The following is a 26,809-nucleotide window of genomic DNA, read 5'->3' on the forward strand; positions in this document are numbered from 1 at the left end:
CTCCCAAGTTCATGGAATTTCTCAGGGTACTGGCACTCACAGCAGTGAGAGGAAGCTTACTAAGATGAAGAGCAGATTTTCATAGTTGAGAACAGGCGGAGGCACACAGGTGTAAGAAGCGGAAACGACCCCCTCATACTTTTTCAGGATTTCTAAAACAAGTAATCCCTTTGTGTGCATTCCACAATAATGGACGAAAGGAACAATGGATAACAACACAGAGTGGCTCCTGGTAGACAGGAGAGAACACACAGCAAACAAAAACACACAGCTTCATAAGAGGATTATGAACCAATACTTGTTTTAAAAACCACCATTGCATTTTTCTGATCACCAAGAATTGGAAACTAGGGGCTATGTTGTGAAAGTGTCCTGAGAGTGCTGCAGTATTTGTGTCTGCTATTTGTTCTCTATGGGCAGTTCACTCTTACAGAAGGGAACACATATTCTTGGACAGCCACTTCTGTAATACCCATTGAATGGACACGTATGTAACAGCAGCACCGTGTGAGATAGGTTTCCGTCATTTGCATGCATATGTGGCCCCTATTTCATTAAGTAAAATCTTTGCCTGTGCATCAGGAGTATATTACAAAGATAGCCTCGCTAACAAGGGGCTCTTGAGTGCCCGATCTGTGCACCATATAGTAGGTAGAACACAGATGTTGTCCCCTCCACCACCTGGTATCATTTGAAAATGGACACGGAGGGTCCCAGTTTTTTCCCAGGAACACCAGATCGGGCAGGGTGTGGTCATGAATGGGCCCCCTGTGGGGGTTCTCTGGCCCCCCTCCAAAGTCAAATTGAAGTATTGGTGTAAATTTATGCTTAATGCTTCATTGCTGCAGTCTCTCCAGTACAGGCGCTAACTCGCAGAAAGCCCATTGTTTTTCTTCTTGAGTTATTGGACTTTGTTTACACTAGATGCACCCAATGATGGTGTGTTCATAAGCCATTTTATTAAATAGTGGGCCTGTTGTTGTTTGCATGGACATCTTCACACCAGTTGCACTAAGTGTAAATCACCATCGAGGACATCATTAAAAAGAAAAGCAGCAGCCTGCTCTAGACAGGCACACACACAGGCATGATGCACCCTCAAGGAGTGACAGCCTTACATACCACTTAATAAAAGTGCACTTCATTTAGAGACAGGCACGCACACAGGCATGATGCACCCTCAAGGAGTGACAGCCTTACATACCACTTAATAAAGGTGCACTTCATTGACAGGAGTGGCTGCAGTTCACTTTTGTGGACCCTCAAACCTTACTCAAAGGCTTGATGTAAATCTCTCCTGCACAAACCCAGTCACACCAAAAGAGACATGCCTGTCTCTCTTTGGGTGGAAGACCTGCAGTAGCCTTCAATGTCACCTGTTAGCCTCCTGTTGGCCTCTTGAATGCTTTCATAAAAGAATCTTGAGCATGGGCATATGGAGATCTCATGCAGTTTTGGGTAGATAGATTATGCAGTACATATCCTGGCATAATTTTTCAACTGATGGTGATGAACACTATTAGTTAATATTGTACAACACCAGGTATAGGAGTGTTTCCTTCACAAGTACTCTACTACTGCTGACTTAAATTCCAAGTTTTGCTTTCTTGGCTAAACTCAGATGATTTGCACAGAGCAAACTTCAATTGTTTCAGAAGTCATTGTTTTCTTTTGTTTATTCTGCCTGAAATGTGATTTGCCCTAACTCTAATTGGCCTATATGGATGCACACCGCCATAAAAATAACCGGACAATGAAACCAATCCAATGAAGACATAGTAACAGCCATGACACGAGGCAAACAGAAGCTACTGAGTATGCACATCAGTCGAACTTGTGGATTTTAATGCATTAAACCCGAAGCACGCGTCAGCAATATCAATGCAGTAGATTTCTCATGGTCAATTAGTACTAGTTAATAACTAATAACAGGAAAGGGCCCTTCGAACGATTTCACAAATGCCTTATTGTTTTTAAATTATTTAAATTACCTTTAAAATCAATGACTAAAAGGCTTTGGAAAAGGTTGTTTTTAATGCAAAGCCCTGCACATTTACATCAGACATTAGTGTAACCAACCAGAAAGTACATTTCTGCTATAAGCAAGGATATATAATTCAGCACAGCCTCTTACTTGGGCATCTATGGAATCAGTCTCGAGAACAGTTCTGTTTAATGCACGAAAGGAAGCATATTCATTTGCAAGTTCATCCTGAATTATCTCAGGAAATAATGCTGCAGACATGCTTCTGGTCCTCTAGCCAATTACAGCCATCATCAAGAATGTATTAGTACTCATTTGCAAAAAGCACACAATCAGCAAAACAAATTAAATAGATATGAAAAAAACAAGGCATGCTTTGTGTTGCCTTGCAAATAGTTCTACTGGTGTGTGCCCTCAAAGGTGCGAAATGTTCCTGATCAGACCTCAACGTCTAGCAGTGCTAAACAAACAGGGGTGACTGCTTCTCTGAGTATTTTGGTTGTATACGCTGAGGATCATGTTTTCCCAGGACCATATCTAGAATGGCTTTATTAAAATCATCTTTCAGGGCAGCTTGTAACCTAGCCTTGAAAGTGCATTAAACTAATGTTTTCTTTCTCAGTGGTTGATGCAGGAGCTGAACTCCTCGTGCTTTACTAGTCTGTGACTTACAAGCTTCACTCTTCATCACTACCAGTGACAGGCTTCCATTTGTTGAACTCTAGCTTATCAGCAACAGACATCTGTGGTTAGTGTCTGCTGGGACCACACAGGGCCAGCAGTTAGGAGACCACTGAGAAAGTCACTCACCCCGCTGAAAGCACAGAGGACAGAGGTCACTTGCTCCAACCAACTAAAAGCATCTCAAAGAGGGCTGAACAAATTATATTTTTCATTGCTAGTACAAAATGCAAAACACGGAAGTTGACAGTTTTGCTTAGAGGCGGTAGCATGTATTATAATAATTAAAACCAGCTTTAAATGCTGAATTTATCTAACTAACTCGCTTTGTTGATTTCTTTTTGTTACTTAGAAGTATTTCATATTTATTCAAATATCACGAAAATATGTCTACACGCTATAGCATCCTCTGTATTAATTTCTGTGCAGTCCTGGCCATGCCTCCTGTCTCCTTCAAGCTCACAGAACAGTGTGAGAGGAGTGCTTTCCATGCATTTTGAGTGTAAGGTTTTAATTACTTTTGTAAAGTCTGTGAATGGCGGCAGCCGCGTAGCCATGCTGCGCTTCGGCTGGGACTCCTCGATTTTCAGCAGGTGAAGGTGCTGACTGCAGCTCCCACAAGCATTCAGGTATTTTGTTTCTGCTGACTTAATAAGAGCACTTCACACTTCAATTATACCTCCTTTCCATATGGTTCCAAGCTCTGGGCCATATTTTAAATAGAAATGGTTTTGTCAGCTCGTGATTTTTCGCAGTTTTTCTGTCCCCCATTTTGATTTTTGCTGTACATGCACAATATAGCCACTTAAAGCAGAAGAACTGGCTTGGTGAAGGTTAACGAGGTGCAATATAATCCGATGATTATTCTTCGTGTGATTACTAAAAAATGTATGTGATATTAGTAAGGTGCACTTTTGCCAACTACAGGGCCCCCACACTCTAACATGGTAAGCTGTTTATACTTGTTGTCCAGCTGGTGTATTGAAACAATGCATGATGCCAGTCTTTCTACCCAGCAAGCTTTAAAGGACTGTGACTGTGCATAATCAACAAAAGGGTGGCATCATTCTGCACTCCCATCCTGCAGGCCAAGCGGAGGCCCGGGAGCCGTAAATGGCTGTGCTCCAATATGAAGACTGGTGTCAGCATTGTCTGGTTGAATAGCAGATGGTCTGTTTCAGGGTTAGCCTTTCCAGGTTGAGCTGTGTTTTGAGTTTGTGATGATGGAAATAAAGCTCAGTCCCGAGTCAGGGCTTATGCTCTGCATTTCAAATAGCTGATTGCTGGTTGCTTTTGGCCTCCACTTGGCAGGGCACCTAATTTGTAGCTAGTGGGTTTCAAGCCTCTTGATACTTTGGACATGTTTTTGGCTGCTGTAGTGGGAACATCAACTAGCTCTAGGAGCTCCATTTCCAAAAATATAGAACATGAATGTAACCAAATGCAAACATATTAGAGCATGTTAGCAATTAAACTAACCTATATGCAAAAAAATTCCAGGTAAATGTCCAGAATAAATCGACTGTTCTTTTTGCTATTTTGTGGGGGGAAAGGAAAGCGTGATTTGGATGTCAATTCATTTCACTCATCAAATGTTTTAAGTAGAAAACACATTTAAATTTTCTAACATTTTTGTGTTGCTCAAAGCTGCAGGTCAGTGTACTGGGTGTTTTTCATCAGCAGAACATATGTTTATACGGTTGATAAAACTGCTAAGCAAAATCTAACAATAGGCATATCGAGATTTACTCGACTGAAATACACGTTATCCAGACGCAGGTGCTCATCCTAGGGAATGTAATTGTTTTATTTAGGGAAAGGCAAAATGAGCCACAGAAGAAATTCGCCTTTGCAGTTACCCTATCATATGAGTTTGTGATCACTGCAACAATATTTCTTGTCCATGAACATTTACAAAATAGAATTTCCTCAGATCAGCACTTCAAGTATATCAATCGTTAAAGCACATAATAAGAAAAGATCACAGAAGTTTTAACCAGTCTTTAGATGGAGAAGAGAAATCATATGTGAATGTTGTAGCACCGTAAAAAAAAAAATTCTTCTGTCTGTCTCCCACTTTCTACCCCATGTGGCTTTGTCATTAGCAGCCTTCCATGCCTCCCTGAGAAGCACTCAACTAGTGCTAATACGAGCATTTACTTGTTGTTTCTGTTTTCTGCTATCTATATCAAATGATTATGGAAAAGTTTAATAAACTGCTACACTTTATTTCACACCATCCAATTTTGTGTGAACAGTCTAAAGCAGTGGTTCCCAACCTTTTGACTTCTTTGGACCCCCACATTATCATTGTTGGAACCCGGGGACCCCCACTGAATCATTATTGGAATCCAGTGACGTCCCTACTGAGTCATTACTTAAAGCTGGGATCTAATGTGTTAAAATTATTTAATTTTCTAAGGAGTTGCTGCTCCCCTGAGGAGTCTTCGCCGGATCCCCAGGGATCCCCGGATCACAGGTTGGGAACCACTGTTCTAAAGTGCTTTTTAACCCGGGGCAGTCATTTTGCAACATACGATTGAGGCAAATCGGAGATTCTAGGGAATAAAATAGCAATCATTCCACAGCCTGTCTGTGCAGCTTAGAAAAGGGATATTTTTCAGCCCACTAATGGGTTTAGTGTGTGGAGACACTACTGAGTATGCCATAAGGGTCACTCTGCCACTGCTTGCCAGGGTTGGGCTGAGCACAAAAGAGGCCCGGGCACAAAAATAAAAATGGACCCCATTCGCGAATCAGGTAAAAATGTGACCCCCATTCTGCATATAGGGTCAATTTTGAGCTTGTAAACACAAGCTGTATAGACGTTTTGTAAAGTATTGGAGACTGCATGAATTTGTACTTCCTGCAGGCAATGTTTTTAGTAATATTAGGGAAATGAAAAAGCCTACCAAGCAGTGAGACAGTCACACAAATAGTATGTCTGCCCAGCCCTTGAGGCATTGCTAGATTGCCTTTATGCCAGTCTGACTTCTGCTAGACCTGCCGATGTTGAACTCTGTGGCTTCTCACTCCCCCAACAGTGGACAATGAAGACGGGGCCCTTATTCTGGGTTTGTCAGAATCCAGGTACATTTCATGAAACAGATATATAACAATAACCTGGGGTGCGTTATTTATTATCGGATGCGATGTGTAGCACCTTTCACAAGTTTTTCGGGGAATAACATGTTGATTGTTGTGCTTATTGCACCCAAAATCCACCTGACACATTAAATAGCAAACATTTCCCCAGCTAAATTCCAGCAGGTTTCACCTGCCAATATTTAATCAAGGGTGATATATTTAAAGCTCCTGGTAATTACCGGATGTATTAAATATCAACCAACTCATAAACCCAACCCCTGTACAAACGGATGTACGTAAAAATCGGAAAGCGTGGTCCCATTTGTAATCAGGGCCAGGGTGGGAAAATATCTGTGGCTACCAATTATTTTAACTACTGCCCACTTAATAATAGGGCTCTGGTCTATAAGCAATACCTATACAATCCTGCTGACACCTAACATGTTGAGGCTGAAGTCGAAAGACATCCTGCTCTGGTGAAAGTCAGCTTAGAGTGAAAGGAATGAGTGCATTCTTACCAGGTAAGTTGTAGCTAGAGAAAACTGGCATGAAATGATGCACATCCAGGCCCTATTCTAAATTTCTAGGATTGAGGATGCTATTTATTGCACCTGATAACGATACCACAGGGGATGTTATTTATGAGGTGCAATAAAAACCACCAATTCCGGGATTTAAGGAAGGTAACGCATCAAAATCTACATGGTATGGTAAATACTATACACTTTTCACCTGTTAAATTCTGGAATGTTTAGCCTGCTGAAATTTAAGGGTGAAGTATTTTAAAACATCCTTTAATTAGCAAGTGTGGTAAATACCACCCAATTCGGAATTCTTACTTCTGCGTAAACAGGAATTTGACAGGGGTTGGTAATCTTTTACCAATTCACAATCAGGGGTTGAGTCTCTCTAAAGTAATGAACTGGGTGGCTGCAGTGGAAACTGGTATTGTGCATGTTCTCAGTGCCTGTAAGATTCACTTCCATTTCTTCTACTTAGTGAATCTATGTATAGGTGTCGCAACTCAATCTTGTCCCCTATGATCGGTGGGTGTTACTTGCCGGCCTCATGTGATTCCTACTACTGTGGCACCCTTTCGTCTCAAAAGCTCCACCCTTCTGTTAGACCTGAACCATTGAACTTTCTGTTTGTGTTGTTATGCAAGATCCATTCTAGTTTGCACCTGCAAATGTCATGCGCCCTGTTGAGATAGGTCTGTTTCCACTATTAACTATCAGGATGTTCCATCATGCACTTGGCTTCAGTAGTACTTGTTATTGTCAATTGCTGTTTGCACTTGCTGCTTCTTAAGCCATGCCTGTCTGTATGTAACACATGATTCTTCGAAGATTCCTTTGTAAGTCTCCCATGTGACACATGCTCCTTTGGAACACTTTTGGCTTCTTGTATAAATATCCCTTCCAAACTTGCATTGGAGCTTGGCTGCACACCTGTACCCAGACCCACTTGAGTCTCCGTCAATTCCTGTGCATGCACCTCCCCTGCAGGCACCTCTCGAGTCGCGTGGATCTCTTGTGATCCTGTTCAACGCAAGCTTCATCCCTGCACTCATCTCCTGAGTCACCCAGACTGCCCTCGCTTCACCTGTGCACCATCTGGCAAGCCTTCAAGAAACCACCTGATGTCCCAGTCTTCCAGGTCCTTTCTGATGACTCTGAGAGCTTGATTCCCGAGAACCCTCAGAGCCTCTCCTCCATGAGCTACGATTCTGTCTCATCTTTAACTTCTAGCAACGACCAGCCTGCTGTCTTAGAACTCCTGAAAAGTACTTCTCAGGTTAAGGACCTGATTAAAGGTTATTGGGCACTAATATCTAGTAGTCTTTGCAGGCATGTCTGTTACCTCTTGCTTTTGTCACTGGATATATTTTGCTAAATCTTGGTTTTCTGAACAGTTGCCCATGGATAAGAGATTGACTCCTGAATCAGCCCACTTCTAATCCCTGAGCTAAATGTTATAGTGTTTTCTAGCATACCTTGGGAGTGTTAACGACTCCAATCTGGAACTGAGAATCATTCGGACTTCTAGTCTGAATCTACAACTCCAATATGCATTTCAGTGGTAATCGTGTATCTAGATTCTTTGTGAGTGTCTCTCACTCCAATCCATGTTCCTAATGCTAGATTGGAAATTTAAGCAATTCCAACCTTGTGTCTCAATGCAATCTTTTTTCTAATATTGTCATGTTCTCAAGTGTCACCCAAAGTACAGGGTTTAATCCTTGAAGTGTCGATAACTCCAACATTGTATCAAGAACAATGCTGTTTTACATTAATGTACCTTTCGAGTCCTGGCTTATGTGCACTAGGCAACATTGGAAATGCTGGTAACCCAGCCTTGCAATACTTAGTATATTTTGGCTTCCAGACCTCTTGTAATGCACAATCCTTGGGAAAGCTAGTATCCCAACCTTGTGTTCCATTAAGTCTGGTTTGAAGTTTATGTAGTCTTGAATGTAATTCGAATTCAATTGCAACCTGGCCTCAAACATACCTTGAGAGTTGTTTCACTTTCAACATTTGTCTCACGGAAACCTGGTTTCCCATTCTTGTGAATCTCTCTGACTTCACAGGTATGTAACGTCTATTCTGTTTAGAGTGAAACTAACTCCAGTCAATGCTCTAAGTTTCTCGTGGAGTGAGGTAACTCTACCTAGTACTTCCAATTAATCTTTAAAAGTTCCAGGAGATTTCTCTGGAGTATCTGGCTCATCTGCTCCCATGTTATGAGTATTAAAGAAACCTTTTAGTTTGAAATATCTCAAGTATTGTATTGTAAACTGTGTAGTCAATCTGTACACTGTTGGTAATTACCTCTTTTTGTTGTTTTCAGTGCACAGTGTTTTCATGATAACCAGAAGTACTGACTCGCAACACCCAGCACTGATAGGATCAGAAGATCAAGACATGTTGATCCAGTTTGGCAACTTAGCTCTGCAGTCCTTTTTCACTTCCTTTTTCACTTGCTTATTCTCAGCCATCCTCATATTTTTCTTGCTGAGATCCCACAATGGGCATATTCTATCCAGAAGGTGCATTCTTTATATCAGAAATAACAATCTGTTCTATATAACATTCTCAAACCCAATATACCACATGTTGTACCTTAAGAGCCGGTCCATCAACCCTATCTTGAGCCCTTGACTGAGCACCTGAAATAATGCACAGACACTAGGAGACTGATTTGGGTTTGGCGATTGGGTTGCTCTGCCACAAAGACAGAATATCCCATTCGCTTAATTACAAGGGCAGATGGGATAGCACTTGTACTAACACAGATGGGATATCAGTCACATTTGTGATGGAGTAACCCGCCCACCATATTCTAAATTAGTCCCTATCTCTTGAACACCATCAAACAACAGCTAGATGGTAAAGGGCATCAAGTGGGACTACTCACAAAACTGAAAGTATCATGATGTCAGCAAGACTATCTGTTTGGACCCTTTCGATGAACTGAAAACTTACATTCTAATGCCAGAAGAGAGAGCGATAGAAGGGTGGGTGAGGGATAAAAGGACTTGGTGATCTGGGCTAGTTATTAGACCCAAGATGTCTTACAGTCCATGTTTGGAATTTATGAAGTGCAGCACCAGAAATTAAAAACCCCTCAAGGTTTAGTGAAACAGAAGACTTAAGTTATGTCTTATTTGAATAACCAAGAGCACAGATTACTGTATTGGGCTAGAATTCCTTAACTAAGAGGCCTCTTGATTATCTAAGCCTATTTAAGGTTGTTTTAGTAGTGTATAACGCTGATTGCTGTGTGAACTAGTGCTATATAAATCATGGTATAATGTTAGTCAGAAAAATTATTCAGTTTGCAACATTTTTGCAACTGTAAATCAGAAATAATAGTTTTTGATGATCAATCTAAACATGAAACAATCTAAAGTTCCCCTATCTAAAGCTTCTTGTAGTGAAACCTTTGTTGTATATCTCTTTAGTCAACATTAGATCAAAATCCTCACTGACAAAAGAACGATAGAAAAGATACTGTTTGATGCTTCAAAATAATATATGTATTGTAGCTGCCAAGCGACCTTGCTATCAATTACAATGGATAATATTGGACAAATTCAAAATGTATACATATTAATTTAGACAAAAGGTAATTTCCGTACTATATACTGAAAGAGTGTGTTGCAAAAGAGAGCATCAGCAAATTGGTTTGTAATTACGGCTACGCCCCTATCATGACTGCCCTAGACCACACAAAATAACATTAACTCTGGTGAGTGGAGTTAGTGGGCATTCTGAGTGGAACCCTGATGTTCCATGAAGAAAAAAGGAATTATCCAGTGAATTGCTAATTCTGAGCCTGAACCACCAATACGTTCATAGTCTTCCCTGCAGGTTAGCCCAGAGATTTCAGCTGTTTTGAATAGTGGAAGACTAGGGGAACAAGCCAAGTCTACACTGTTTCTGCAGACCTCATAATTTTGATGAGTCTGGAAACTCAAGTTACTGAGTTCTTTTAGACATAAAGGCCCACTCATAATGAGTGCCTCTGTCAGAAGGAATTCTTGCTTGACAAATCAGACAAATTTGATGGCCACATCATCCTAATGAACATACAGCTAGATGTGTGAAGGTTTTGATTTGCAATTTTCAGACTGCAAATTTTACTGAATCGCAATTTGGAAATTGCTAATCCTAAAGTATGACAATGACTTTTCTTCATTTAGCAATTCAGTATAAATCACATTCCAAATTTAGTGATTTCCTAATAGCGATTTCCTAAATAGTGACTCAGTATTTAGAAATTGCTACATTTTGAATGTCGCATTTGGGAACACCTTGATGATCTCACAATGTTTTCACATATGCTCGCTACAGTTGTCTGAAGAAGAGGAAGGAAGATAGGCTGTGTGTTCTCTGTTTCCTGGATACATTTTCACCCTTTGGCACTACTTTTTCCATCCATGTCCTGAGAGGAGACAATACAGAAAGCTGAAGTACACAAAAGAACTTTGAAGTTCAGTGAGAAGGAGCTGGAGGTTTTCACTGAAGAGTGTGTTATTTGGAAAAAGCTCATTCCAGGTTGCTGAAAGCCATAAAAAATATGAAAGGGCATTCGAGATAAAATGAATGCTGCTGGAGCGTGAAGTGTACCATCAAGGAGACAAAGAAGCTGTAGTACAATCTGCATTCATGGACAAAGGAAAAGTTTGCAATTCAACTTTCAAAGACCCATGAGTCAGATGGGGACCGTCCACCCAGGCCTCTTCAACATGTCTTGAAGAAATGATTGAAAGCAACTTTGAGCTAGAATATTTAGTTGGGCTTTCCGAAGTTGATACCTCTGCACCACCTACTACTTCAAAAGGTAAGTTAGTAAATCATAAAATATTGTTATCAAGTATTAATTGTACTTTTATTTTTGAAAAGGGTAAGTAGGATTTGAAAATACACCCCTGAGAAAAGCTTTCTATTACTTTTATAATGCATTATGGAAAATGTAGCATGTAGTGTTTTCACTTGTCAAAGAATACAGTATTTTACAAAACAAATAAACAATAAAAGTGACTTAGTATTGCTATAAAATTAGAACCTAATGCATTCCAGTGAAAAAAATGTATGTGTTCTAAAGTATAAAGATAACATTCAGATTCTGCAAACTTAAAACTGCTTATATCTGACACAGGTGTACCATCAACAAGAGGTGATGAATCTGAACGTGAGGCACACCAGGGGACTTAGTCACACATCTTGGAAGATAATGTTACTACACCCGAAACAACACCACCTGTGCCACCCAGACATAAAGCTGCAGTCTCTCCATTGCCAGAGATTTTCCACAGGAGGCAGAGCACAAATCAAACGGCATGGATAGAACACAACCTGGTAGAAGAGTCAGACACACATTCAGGAAGCTTTTTCACTGCGGAAACTTTGCCTCAAGACTGAAAGGTTTAGGCATTTTTAGACCTACAGATGATCTGGACATTACGACACATTCTTGATGGTTTGGATGCAACAATGTTGCAATGCAGCACCTACAAAATAAAAACATGAAATCTGTTAATACACAGTGAGTGTCAATGAAAGTAAATATTGTTAACATGAAAGACGCCTTACACAAGAGCAGTTTCACTCATAAGGAGGGACAAGAAGTTATTGCTGATTATTTCAAACGACCAACACATGCTGTAACAAATGTATGTACAGTTTTACACGATAACATAAATCAGAGGCGCCACCATCTTCAGCTTCTCTGCCGGTTAGATGGATTCACAAGGTCTGCTTACCAGCTGGCACTTGCTACAGCCACTTTATCAAGGTGTACATTGAACAAGCAGGTAGAGATGGGTCGATACAGTGGAGATGTTGCACATGGCCTGGTTCAAGTCACCAGAGAATATCCAGCCCTACCAAGTATTCCAGGTCCATTGGTGATGTGCTGCACGAGTCAAGGTTTTTTTCTTTGAATTCTGGGACTTTCAGTCTTGTTTATTCCATTATGAAACAGGACTACAAGTTTCAGAATTCAAAGAAAAAAAGCCTTGACTGAAGCAGCATATCACACATGGACCCTAGAAACATGGTGGCTATGAATATCCAGACCTTAAACATTTCTGCTACGGGTAAATTAGAGGCAGGGGTGACTCCTCTGTTAGGGCAGAGGAGCATCGTCTCTCCGCCAGCACCGGCAGCTGCAAAACCTTTACTAGGAAACAATAATAAGCTGAGTTTATTATCATTTTCTGGTAAAGGGGCGGGACAATGGGGGTGACAAGCAGTGAGGGGGAGTGCATAGCACTCGCCGTCACTGCGCATGTATGTTTGGCCGGCTGTCTCGGGCCGGCCAAACACACATGCACAGTAGGTTCCCTCCAGCCCAGCAACACAGTTGCCGGGCTGGAGAGAGCCTGCACAGGCTCCCACTCTGCCGAGGAGTGCCCTGGCTGGGTGCTCCCAGCCAATCCTGACGCTGCTCTTAGCAGCGTCAGGATTGGCCTCAGGGCAGGCTTGCAGCCTGTGCCTGCAGCCTGCAGTGGAGGAGAGGAGTAGCGCGGCGGCGAGTGAAGGTGTTTTTATTTTTTTTAATACATTTATGTTTATCCTCCCCTTCCCCCGCATGCCGCCCGCCCTATCCATGCCCTGGGAGCCGCTACTGATTAGAGGCCTCAGTAACATCTCTGTACCAGAAGCACTGAGTCTGTGTCGTAGTCGCAGACAAAACACGAATAATGTATTAGGCACACATCATGGTGAAAGCACAGAAAGAGCAAGTGTTGTGTGAGGGGGAAAGAAGCATTAGAAACATGTTACCCCTAGCACTTATTATTTTTATTACAATTTTAAAAAATGTCACAGAAAAATAATTATTTTTTGTGAAACCATTTGATTCAGTATGACCATTACAGACATTAAGAATAAACATAAAACATTAAAACAAAGCAATTACAATTTAATTTGAAAGCAACAATGTTGTATGTTTTTTTTTCTGAATTTTAAGGTCATACATACTTTACAAATACTTCAGAGTGATCTCTGCATGTAACAATCTTCCTTCTCCTGACCTTGAGCAATCCTGAGGGTGATGTAGTGGTATTAGGACATAATTTTATCATTTACATCTGAATCTGGCTCAGACAATATCCTGCGTTCCCCTCTTTGTGTTGCAATATAGCAAATATAGCATCTGTAGCTTCTGTCTTGCAGCTTGTATAAGGTCTGTATTGCAGTGCACCACCCCTTTCAAAAAGTCAAAAGTCAGTTTAATAACACTACATGTTGATTTATGGCCAGCGCTCACTTGGTGTTGCAGGATTCAGATAGGGGGTCACTTGGTGTTGCAGGGTTGAGACAGGGGGTTAAAATCTAGGAGCACAAAACGTAATTTCTGTCTCCTACAGTTCTAAAGCTGAGAAAATATTGAAAATAAAATTTAGAAACAAATCCATCACATATCAATATATTTTAAATTACCAAGCAAATATCAGTCTCTAAATTTTCCTCTTTTGAAAGAGCGCATACATCCCACTATACCTATAAATATATGAGTTATGGGTATTACCAGGAAAACTTGCAACTATATCTGTAATTAAATTAGCTGCATTGTAAATAACTTGAATCTTAAGACAATGTGTATATTTCCTAGTTATAAATATATATATATATATATATATATATATATAGATATAGATATACATATTGGAACATGAGTTCCCTCAATACAGCCATTGACCTGTGAGAATTGTGGTATTTTATAAAAATGTAATTCAGTTAACTGCAATTCATGTGTATTTAAAGGAAATTTAATTTAGGTATTAATTTTCAAGAGCATTGAATTCATAATTGCTCTGTAAGAACGTGATAGTGCACTTTGCGATACAACACCTGCATCATCAATCACACCTTGGTAGTGATGCAGTGACCATAATACCTGCCCATCAGTGTCAATTGATTTTTTCCTGAGAATGCGGGCCTTATTACGAGGTTGGCGATCTTGAGGCGGTCCGACTGCCAAACTACGACCCTGGCAGTCAGACCACCAAGGGACCACCGTCCCCTTTCCGCCAACCTTTTCATGGCAGTTCAATTGCCATGAAAAGGCTGGTAAAAAGGAAGTGCTGGGGTCCACAGTGGGGCCCCTGCAGTGCAGGGCCCCCCCATGCCGAGCTCCCTCGAAATTTGCAAACAGCACGCATTCCAGGGGTGCTTTTGTGATATGGTATTGGCTTTGGCTCCCTTACCGTAGCACTGTTCCAGCCGGTCAGCCAGTGGGAAAATCGTAATACAATGGGGGGGCGAGGGCACCTGGTCGACAGCAGTCTCATCCCCGTGAGTTTGATGGTCGGCTCGTACAACCCCAAACTCGTAATCAAGGCCTGTGTCTCTCTAGCTAAGGCTTAATTTCAGAAATACGATCTAAAATAACTTAATGACCCAGCCTATATTTGTCAAAGATTTCCTCCTCTGTCTGTTCAAAAAGAGTTATTCCGACTCTAAATAGGCACTTTTGTCTTCTCCTCCATCTTTGCAGACCAACCAGTATCCGTATCCTCCTTGCCATCACGTGAAGAGCACCTATTGTGGAAAACGCTGGCACATTCTGGGGCTGTTTATATAGGTTACACTTGCTGACCACCTGTTTCGAGTTGGTGGTAATGTGCAAAACGAGCATTCTGAGAGTAGTCATAATTCGAAAAAGCTTAGTACATTTAAATTGTGAATCACACAAAAAAATCACAAAATGTGACTTGCATTTTAATGTTTTTCAATTTATGAACACGTATTCATCCGCTTTGCTACAAAAAAAGCAAAGCAAATGATTTTATTACATAAGAAAAGGCCATTTTTACGTCCGCAAATGTCCAGATTTATTAAATCAGACAGTATGAGAGCTCATAATTCGATAAATACAATGTTTCTGTTACAGCCCGAATTTTTGTGAGCTGCTTAATGTCAAACATGCATGAAGGACTGGTTGGTGTTTGTCGTTCAACAATTCTGCTACCTTTCTTTCCAGAGGCTAGCGTACTCTAGAGGCATATTTAGTACAAAGCCAGGGACAGAAAAGTTAAAAAAAGAATATATGAACTTCACTGTCGTTCTTGCATCAGAGGTGTACACTGCCTATAGCAGGGCAGGAGGAGCTTGTGATCTAGTCCCCTGCACACGGTTGTTGAATGTGTTTAGGTGAAAGATGTCGAAAACAGACTGTTAGAAATGTGGTGTTAAATTGTAAAGACTGAAAGAGAGAGACATTTCAGGTAAGAATTCAGGAAACCCCACCGAATCCCAAATGTAACAAATGGTAAAGACTCTGCAGTGTCAACGTCATCTTAAAATCACAAGTGATGCATTGCGACTAGGATCCCGAGAAGGCGAGAGGCAGAGGGAATTCGAGACACAGAAGTGGTTATGTGGTTGAACTGCACTTCCGCTGAAGCTAAGATGCCAGCACATTTTGAGAAGTGCAGGAAGCATATAGGTTCTCACGGTAATTACATATCCGTCCCATTTCTCTAGGCTTCCTTATGAAAGTTTTATATTGCACTGGCCACACTAAAAAATCCATGGTCCATGGTTTGTTCACCACGTATCCCACATCCCATCATTGATATTTCAAACATTGCCAAGCAAGGAATGCGTGTGACCAGAATACCTTGCTGCAAATTGATGCTCCAAACAGCGCCAATATTCCTACGGTTGACAGGGTGCCCTGCTAGTAACTCAACTTAGACAACATTTTACTGAAAGAAATCAAAAACTGGTTTCAAAATATTCCAATGGTTTCCTATTATTTCGTCATCAAGTTAAACTAGAACACTCATTTTATTTCAGGTAATTCTAGTGTAACCTTGATTAGACTGTTGCAAAATCCAGTATTTATTTTGCTTGCAATATTTGTGACTACATTTTATTACAGTAAATACATTGTTGTGCTATCTTTGGCTATTTTTGATTGAATATAACTTTTGCCCAAATCCATGCTCCTCTTTTCTTCATTCTCTTTTAGGTGTGGTGTATGGAAGCTCTGGCGTATGCTGGTATAGCACAATAGCTTCCAGGGACACTAGCAAGTACACTGTATCCTATGTGCACTGATCAACACTCTCGGAACACTAATTCACCACACTACACTGCATCCTTAGGTCACAAAGGGCCTGATCTACAGGGGCATAGCTTGGTCAGTAAGAATGGGGAGCGGGTGAGCTTCAAATTTTCCGACAATGGGGCTAGCCTATAATGTTTAAATACATTAGCCGACAAGCAGGGTGCATGGGAGGGGCCTAAAGGGCAGTGGAAAGCAAAAATATTGTGGATTGGTAGGGGTACTGAGGAAAAACACATTTTGCAACATTCCTGGTGAAACCCGGTAGACACCTCACCATATCCGACTGAAAACATCTGTACCCAACTATTTATTAGAACATTCACTTATTAGGGGTGTAGCACCGCCCCCCGAAGCTACGCCACTGTCGAATCTGGTGAAGGGGTTACTCTGTCACAACGGTAACAGATACCTCGTTCGCCAAATTATAAATCTCAAAGAATAGTATGATAATAATGGCATTTATATTTCGTCGGACGGTGTACCTGTCACAGTTTTAATGGAGTAACCCCGCCGCCAAACTCTAAATCAGGGCCTAAGTCACTAAATTACACTGTATAATACATTCTTTTACCCTCTATATTAACTTTATTCCATCTTATATACTATTAATCCACCACACAACACTGAGCCCTGTGATCCCAGTGACCCCAGTGATTTCATTCCCACTAAGTTACTGCAATAAACCAGCAAACCTCATTGGATCAAAGGTACAATGACTCACAACAATGAAATTATGCTGTGGAGAGTAAATTACCACAGTACACTGCATCGTAGGAGCACCAACCTACCAGTCACCACTAAACTATAGGACAAGTCCAGCAGCACTGCATTCCAGGGACACAAATCCAACACTTTGTACTGCACCTCAGGGACTTTAAACAACCACACAGTATACAAGGTGCACAGCATCCCAGAGACAATAACCCACCTCAGTATACCACATCCAAAGAACACCATCCCACACACACTCACAACACTGTACTCAGAGTAACTAAGGCAAAATACTGCACAGCACTCTAGAATTGTACTAGTCTGCATTACTTTGTGGGACAACAAACTCACTACCGTGCATCCCATCAGCACATTGAAATCCAATTAAGAGATCTTAACCAATTTCAATGTGCCACAGGAACACTTGTTTCTCACACTCAGACATTTTCGCTAGTATTAACGCTCACAACTACATACTATGGGCACTAAGCAACCACATTACCCTGCATCCTCAGGATACTAAACCACTGCACTAAACCACTACACAGTACTAAACACTATGCTGCATCCCAAGGCCACTAACTCCCCACGCCGTAGGACATTAACCCTCTATTCTGTTCCCCAGGGACACATCCAAAACACTGCACTTTGTGAACACTAATACATCATGCCTCGTGCAACTAACGATCCACACTGCATATATACAAATCATGCTAACAACCAACAGTGCAGCCTAGTGACATTACCCCACTATGACTTACTTACTACGTGCTAGAAATAGCCAGGAAGCTTCCAAAACTATTGATGTGATGAACTGTTATGGCTGTTTCCCCTGCATAAGGTAAATTAAGTTTGTGATTTTTTGAACAAATGGCAGCCCTACATTAGAGAACAGACTGAATAGTATGGAAAAAGCTGGAACTAATCTGTCAAGAAATATGTATTTACCAATCAGATAGTATCTGTCCACCAGAGACGATGATGATGGAACAAAAGGTCAAGAGGAAAGTTACTCAGGCAAGTGTGTTTTCACATGTTGTTGCTACTTCTCAAACAGTGTATCTGTACTAGAGTGTGTATGATTTATCCAAAACGATCAAAATGTCAAACCCCATCAGCTATTGGTTCACGAAGCATCATTCACATATGAACGTACTTGCATTCATCAGCCATTATAACTCTCATTTATGACATATGCAGATTTATTTGTGTACCAGCATATGCCCATTTGATTAGTGCAGCAATGAGATTAGTTCACAATCGAAGAGGTATTATATTTTCTTCTTTTGTGTTGCATAACTAAGCTGACAACCTCGTCACTATTTCCCTGGACATTCAGAAGTCTGTAGTTGTTATTGCTATATTAGAGGGTGTCTCTCTAGTATTTGTGATGAGCAGCAAAGCTTGCTTGCTCAGATGCTTGTAAATAACTGTATTAGAAGAAACAGAATCTAGCAGTGGTGTGGAAGGGTTGTGATTCTGAATTTGGTTCAACAAACCATTGTCTTTGGTTCTGCAAGATGATTCCTTGTTGTTCAGTGGCTTTTGGTTCTCAAAGACTGTACTGTTGTTGCTTGATAAACACTTGCCACGTTTTCTGGATCTGGTGCTCTAGACAATGTGTCACCCTTGGAATACAACCTTTATCCTGCACATTCTCATCTTCCAAAAATGGGAGACATCCTGACCAATTTTATGGATGGGTTTGCTTGTCCCTCTGGGGCAGCTTGAAGACCCTTTTGACACATGTGAACTGACCAGCATCAGAGAATACACTCTGTCAAGTTGCCTTTAATATGACTGATCTTTCAGTCTTCCACACAGCATCCTCTGTGGTGACCTCAAATGCTAACTACTACTCAGTCTGTTCACACACTGCTAGCCTCCTGGCTTTGTAAGCTCATCCTAACCCTATACAGTTAAAGAGCAGGATGAATACTTTTGCACTGATGGGGAGTTGAAGAACCAAAAGAAGAAGGAGTAGGAGTAGGGCCAGGGGGCTCATGATGCACATCTGCTGCAGAACCAGAAAACCAGGCTGGGAGCAGAAGCAAAGGGAAAAATGAAAAGAAAAATATATTGATTGCTTATGTACATGGGTGTGTGTGTATTCCAGGGCCTGCATGCACCTTCATGTGTGTCAGACAGACGGAAAGTGTGTGTGTCTGTGCCTAGCACATGTGCCTTTGGCCAGTACTATCCTTTAGCAACCACTGCAACCTGAACTCCTACATCTTGTGGCATCAATAGCAACATGTGACCATTCCTCCACAAAAAAGTATCTACCGTTGCTGTAATATTGACGTAATAGTGATAGTTTATGACATAATCAACACCGTTTGTATAGTGATACCCATTTCTGTCCTAAATCCAGTCATTGCATTATGATGATAGTTATTTGCAAATTGGCAATGATAATTGTCACACTATAATGGTGGTAGTTCCTGACATACTGTGGGCACTGATGGCATGGTGGCATGGTGTCATCCACCTCTTTCATAATACTAGCTTTGGTTAAATTTTTGTAATTATTGGCATTTTTCACATATTTGAGACATCTTTGACAAAATGGTGCCCACACCTGGAATAATGATCCTAATTATTTGCACACTGTGTGCTTCATTGCCATGATAGGGGTGTTTGACGGAACCATGCATGTAAATACCCGGCATGCCTTTACAAAGCTGTCAGTACAACACATGCATCATTACCATGCATGCATTTAGAAGGAAAAAATTTACAATGCATATGCCTTTACCATGCATGCCTTTACTATGAAAAATTTGTGTTAAAGAGATGGTTGATAAAGGCATCGGTGTGGTAAAAATGGGACAGGTAAGTATAATCCATATATATATATATATATATATATATATATATATATATATATAAGCGAGAGGGAGAGAGAGACATACATATATATAGAGAGAGATAGTTATTGATATGTAAACCGATGCATATATGTATGTTTGAATATGTATAAATATAATAAATAATAAATATAATCACCTTGCCACCCAATAATCCCTACCCACCCTAAAACCCTAAAAATACTGTTTACCACCCAAAAACCCATACCAGCCCTAAAACCTAAAAATGCTCTTAACACCTAAAAACCCATACCCACCCTAAAACTCTAAACAACCTTACCACCCAAAAAAAACACAGCCACCTAAATCCTAAAAAAACCCTTACCACCCAAAAACCCATAGCCACCCTAAACCCTAAAAACACCATTACCACCCAAACCCCATACTCACCCTAAAACCTAAAAATGCCCTTACAACCCAAAATCCATACTCACCCTGAAACCTAAAAATGCCCTTACCACCCAAAATTCCATACCCACCCTAAAACCTAAAAAAGCCCTTACCACCCAAAAACCCATACCCACACTAAACCCTAACAATGCCCTTATCACCCAAAACCCCATACTCACCCTAAAACCAAAAAATGCCCTTACCACCCAAAATTCCATACCCACCCTAAAACCTAAAAATGCCCTTACCACCCAAAAACCCATACCACACTAAACCCTAAAAATGCAATTTCTTCCCAAAAACCCATACCCACCTTCAACCTAAAAATGCCATTTCTACCCAAATACCCATACCCACCTTAAAACCTATTAAAATGCCCTTACCACCCAAAACCTATGCCTACCCTAACCCTATATACCATATATATATACATATACATAAATATATATATATATATATATATATATATGTGTATATATATATATATATGTGTGCGTGTGTGTGTGTATATATATATATATATATATATATATACACACACATATATAGATACAGTATAAATATATATGTATATATTGCAATAATGTTTGACGTATTAGGGAATGGAGGTTAACTTTCCAGATAGACCCATTCATGTATAATTCCAGCAGATTCATAAACGTTCTCTCATTTAACCATCCATACTCTCTCTCTCTCTCTCTCTCATTAATCCATCTTTGCATGCACTCTTCCAACCATCATTCATTCACTCAGGACCTCAACCACCCATGCACTCAGTTATCCAACTGTGTAACCAACCATTGACTCATTCTTGCCTTCACTCACTTTCCAAACAATAGAAACACAAACAAAAACAAACCATTGCATGTGTACTTATAAAAAAAGGCCTAAGCTATTGGCCTTGGCAATGGTTGTTGTCTATTCTACAGGCCCAATATTCAGGCATCGATATGCCTTTTGGTACAGGCATAGTTAGGTTATGTTCTACCTAATTCTATTTACTGTCATATCCAATAATCCCCCCATGCTTGCTAACCAAGTACCTTAAGTAAAGTATGGTATTTTCTTTAAGTTTGGACTGAGCCCTGCTTAATAAATCTATATTAATTAAATATATGGAGAGAGAAACATCAGCGTTTTGCAGACTTAATACTTATTCACATTAGAAGCTTAAAACGTGCTATTATCAAGACATACACCCCAATTCAATTATGTAGCTGAAGTCAAAGATAAGAAATCGACAACTTATTTAGGTAACTGACTCCGGCTCAATGGGGTAATGGCATGCTAAAGTTGTCTTCACCCACGGGGTGTGGCTTTGATGCCGATGGGGCAAGACATGGACTGAGGTTCTCCTGGCTGAACTCCACGATCTGGGGGCTTCCTGCCCTCCATCCGCTGCATGTGGCCCCAATTGCTGGCGAGTGGGGGCCTTAGTATGCCTGGATCTTACTGCTGCTGCAGAAAACCTAGCTGCTGCCAATAATTTCAAGTTTTGTCCTGATCGATGGGTGGCGTGGCAGCATGCAAGATGGTGGCCTGCCTTCCGCGTGGGGTTGCAATGGTATGTGGAGGGCTCCTGTTGGCAATTGACCCCCATGGTGCCTGCTAACCTGACTGGAGAAACCTGTCTAACCGGGAGAATCGTGGAGTGTGAGCCTTGCTACAAGCTGCTCATTTGTCTCACCGCCCTCACCCAACACTCTGCCCTGATGACTGTGGTGACTTGCGGAAAGGAGACTGCCGGCCAATACTGCCATGAGGAGGTGGGACTGTGGCCTGGTATGTGGATGTGCATCGGTGAGACCTAAGGGCTGGAAACTATGTGGACAGTCTCGGAAAACTGCAAGGTAAACCAGAGCTGTTGGGTGCACTGCTGCAAGCCCTGGCCCTGGCCATACTGCAGGGATGCCTGGTGGTTATCCCCCCCCACCCTGGAGTTTCACAGCTGACCCAGGGGGCCTTGGACCTGCACCTCTGCCTGTCTGACTGCTGAATTGCACTGGGATCATGAGGTGTAGAAGCCTGAATTGAGCTGAAGAGGAGCCAAATACGATGGAGGCTTGGCTGCTGTAGGGCCAGGGCCTTGTTAGGACATGGTATGGCTTGAGGCCTGAGGCCTACTCGCTGAGGGACTACCACTTTCCCCATCACTGCAGCTAGAACCAGGGACCTCTATGTTTTGCCACCGTGAGGAGAGGGAAGTTGCTGTGTTGCCCTGGGAGACATGGGGCCTTGTGGGCGACCCCTGCAGTGGGGTTCCATGGCGTAGTTAATTTGTACCCTCCCTTGCCCTGCGACTCCCCCACGGTCCTGGAGGGTCCCATTGGGCCTGTGACACTAGAGGGTGTGGTACCCCGATCACTCTACTGCAACTGAAGTAATCACTGGGGGCCCGATGGACAGAACTTTGCATGATTGGGTGGCTCCCTCCCTTTTTTTTATGAGGTTAGTGGTGGCTGACCATGGGTTGATTCTTGCTTGCCCTCCCCTCCCTTCCTTGCTACTGTTGTCCACTGTGTCTGCAGTGTCCGGTTAATGTTTCACTGGGGACAACAATTAAGCCAACCTCGACCACTGAAGGGATTGAGCATGGAACCCTAGCTCCCGGGGTTACGGAGCTCACCCTGCCACACTCACGCAGAGTCTGGCCTCATAGTGGCAGTGATCATTTCTTGACACAGCTGAGCTGAGGACCCCGCTGGTACTGGATTGTTTCTCCTCTTTGCTCGTAAAGCTGCTCTGACTGCCGCTGCCCCAGAACAGTCTGAATCCCTAACTGGCAGGGAGTAGAGACTCCCATCCGCTTTGGGCAGCCGTCACCATGGGTGAAATTACCAGGAGCTAAACCTGGTGTCTCCCAGGTGATAGGATCCCAGGACTTGGAGGGGTCTGCTTTTGACCTGGAGTCCCCAGAAGGTGAACATTTGGGGCTCACCCTGACCACAATCTTGCAGGCCATCACCACCTCCAGGGAGGCACTCGAACTCAAGATAGATACCAAGGTGGTGGACGTGGGTCTATTGTGCGATGACCAGTGGTGGCTGGCCTAACAAGTCACTTCCAGTGAGCATGCCATTCATAACCTTACCCTGGGACTGGCTTCGCTGCAAATCCGGATATCCTTTATGGAGACCAAGATTACCACATTAGAAGCCTGGGATGAGGATGCCGAAAATAGGACCCGGTGAAATAACATTAGAATTTTTGGACTCCCGGAGTGCATTGAAGGCACCTCTGCAAACATGAATGACATCTTAGAGAAGTGGATTAGGGAGGAGGTGTTTCCAGAGAGTTTCTCTTCCTTTTATGCATTCGAACACACTCACTGTGTCTCTGTACAACCCAGATGCCTGGAGTGGCTTATCGGCCAGTGGTGGTGAACTTTTTACACTACAGTGACCGGGACCATATCCTGAACCAAGCCAGATTTCGGGGGACATCATGGTTGAAAATCACAGTCATGCTCTTCCCTGATTTCACGAGAGAGGTTCAGAAGCAAAGAGCCTCTTTCATTGATACCAAAAAATGCTTTCGCCAGCTAGGCCTCACATATGCCATGTTGTTTCCAGCCAGACTGTGAGTGACCACAGGCGATGCAGTGCACTTCTTCATGTCGCCATGGGCACTATGGGTCTGGATGGACCTCTTCCCTCAACAAGGGGGAGAAATGTACTTGGGGCTGCCCCTTCCCAGTCCCAGGTGCGCCAAGAACACAAGCAGGTGGTGGAAGTGGTGGCTGCCTTGAGTGGCGGGGGCTCGGCTGCATCGTCTGTCCACAATGAAAGGGAACTACAACACTCTAACTCTGATGGGGCATCAGTCTCCTCCCAGGGATCTGCTGATTTTTTGCCCGAAGTTACACCGATGTTACTCCGATGAGATAATCTAACTTGCCTCCCTTTAATCCTGGTGGAGATTTGGGTGGCAGCAATGACTGGTATCATTATGTACCCCTTTATGCTCACATTGTTGCTATGTTCTTTCTTCTGCAGAGCTACACGTAGCAGTGTTCATCCTTTTGCTCCCTTCAGGTGGTATGATGTGAGGCTGGGAAGCACCTCAGCAGGTGCCCCCTTCCCCGTATTATAGTTGTGCTTGTGGTGCAAGCACAAGTGTTAGACTGGTTTTGGTGGGGAGATGTTTGCTTCTGAGCTTGAGGCTTGGGAGTTGGAATAATATCTGCCTCTTATATAGTGGGATGTCCACTCTTCCCGTTACTATTTGCCATTATAGCCTCAAAAAACAACTACATGCAGAGTGGGTCCCCAAAAGCCATAGTGAGGCTGGAAGATAGCAAATGCATTTGAAATATAATTCTAATTGCAGGATCTGATCAATTATCGGAGAAACAATATAAACTTCTGTCGGTGACTCTGACTCTTACATATTTACCTATTTTACAAGATTGCTTCAAAGGGTTGTTACCATCATTCTTCATTAATGAGAACAAGTAGCACATTAATGCAGTTTGTTTTGGCTAAAACCTGCAGATCACATCCCTAAATTATATTACTGTATAACATCCTTTGTTGTGACTCACATGCTGAGAAGGGGTACGGTGTTTTATACAAAAAGGGAAAATCATATAGCGTTGGAGATTGGTGATGAGTAGAGAGATTCAGAATTTGTTGGACATAATCCCAGAGTATGATTTTTGCGCTCAACCTACTGAATCTTCGTTTGCTGCCCTTGAGTCTATTTCTATACACCAATGTGCAATGACGCTTAATTATATTTAAAAAATTATTGTCAATAAAGGACATGGTCACTCTTGGGTACCTGCCCTGAAAGACTGCAAACGTTTATGTCAGGGAGCTTCTTTTTCTGAACCCCAAATAAACTGAGTTCCACCACTTCATGCAAAGATCATCTCCCTTTCCTGGACACTTTGTAACTTGATGGTTTGTCCCCCTTACTCTCAATAACAATAAATCTACTTTGTTTCCTTCTAGCCCTGCACATTAACAAAGAATCAACATTGGATAATTCCTGTTCAAGCCCCCCCCCAAAAAAAGTCAAGTGATTCCCCTGAGAACTGAAAATTGCATTAGAAAATGTAATTATCTCTAGTCCAGTATTTCATTGCACCAATTAAACTTAATTTTACCGCGTGACTACCAATCATGTCCAGGAGTCAATTCAAACTGTGATGCCTTGCTCCATACTCAGTGCTTAATTTGTAATGGAATGAGTGCTGGTGTCCAAAACTCTGCTTTGAAACCAGCAGCCTGTGCAATTAAATGTTAGCACACCGATTATCAAGGCTGAATAGTCTCGAGTTCACCTCAGCCCTCTTTCGTCTACTACAAGGCAGTCTCTGTGCCTTGATCTCACTCTTATAGGAACCTGCTTTCTCCCTTTATGTTGGTTTTCTCTATCTTTCATGTTATCTATCTTTCTTAGTTTGTTTTTCTGTCTCTTGCTCTCTGTTACAGAGAACTAAGGGCTGGTCCCCAAACAATAAGTGTGGTGCCCCCCACCAGCAACCACTGGCTCAAATTAAGGACTGCCGATACTTAGCAAAATTGCAATCCATAGTTAAAGCTGCAAGCAGCCTCTGAAGCAGAAATACCATTAAATTTGAGGCATGAAAATACAGAACAACATCTGTCCAGAAGCAACCCTTCACTGGTGCGGCTGCAACAGTCTGGTACTCTCTACCTCTAAATATGAGAAACAAGCTAATCTTTCTTACCTTCAGAAAACATCTCAAAACTCATCTCTTCTGCCAGTCACTAAGCTCATGCTCTGACTTTAACTGATGTACACACTTCACGTATTTGTAGGAAAACGTTTTACTCTATTCTCTGTTCCTTTGCTTAATGTAATGGAATAATGCGGTCATGGAAGCGCTCTAATACAATGCTGTCCAGTACATCCATATAAACATCTTAAATGAATAAAATAAAATAGGGCCCAGGCGTGAACATAGTGAGATATGTACCCTGCACCCTTGCTTAAGGTCGAGAAGTAATCAAGGATAATATGGGGCAGAAGGGCTAGTAAAGGAACACAGGTCAATAAAATGTAGAAGAGGGAGCAAGTTAGTGAGTGACTCAGGCAGCAATGCTTTCGATATTTTATGAGACCGCCTAACTCTGAAACCTGCATTGTAAACATAAAACACGTAACAGAAGTCTGTATAATTACTTTTATAACTTCGAAATACTCATGTTGACTCCCAGCTGCAGTTCTACACGGTATGGAAAGGAGAGCGGGTGCGGACTTGGCTGCCGCATTTTTTTTTCAGGAGAGTTTGTAGGCCATCTGTCTAACAGTTTGACGTCCCATCTGTGCAGGAACGCTTTCCCTAGTGGTTTCCTAGATCATATTTCTTGAAAGAGCTGCAAAAACTACAATGTAAGATCTTTTGTATAAAACAGCTCTCCTATTACACACTTGATTTTTCAGCATCTTTTTTAACTTAATGCTTTGTAATTAATATGATTGTCTTCCATTTTTTCCCATTACAGGATTAATATATTCTAGAGTG

The sequence above is a fragment of the Pleurodeles waltl genome, chromosome 10, assembly GCF_031143425.1.
Source record: "Pleurodeles waltl isolate 20211129_DDA chromosome 10, aPleWal1.hap1.20221129, whole genome shotgun sequence".
NCBI lineage: Eukaryota > Metazoa > Chordata > Amphibia > Caudata > Salamandridae > Pleurodeles > Pleurodeles waltl.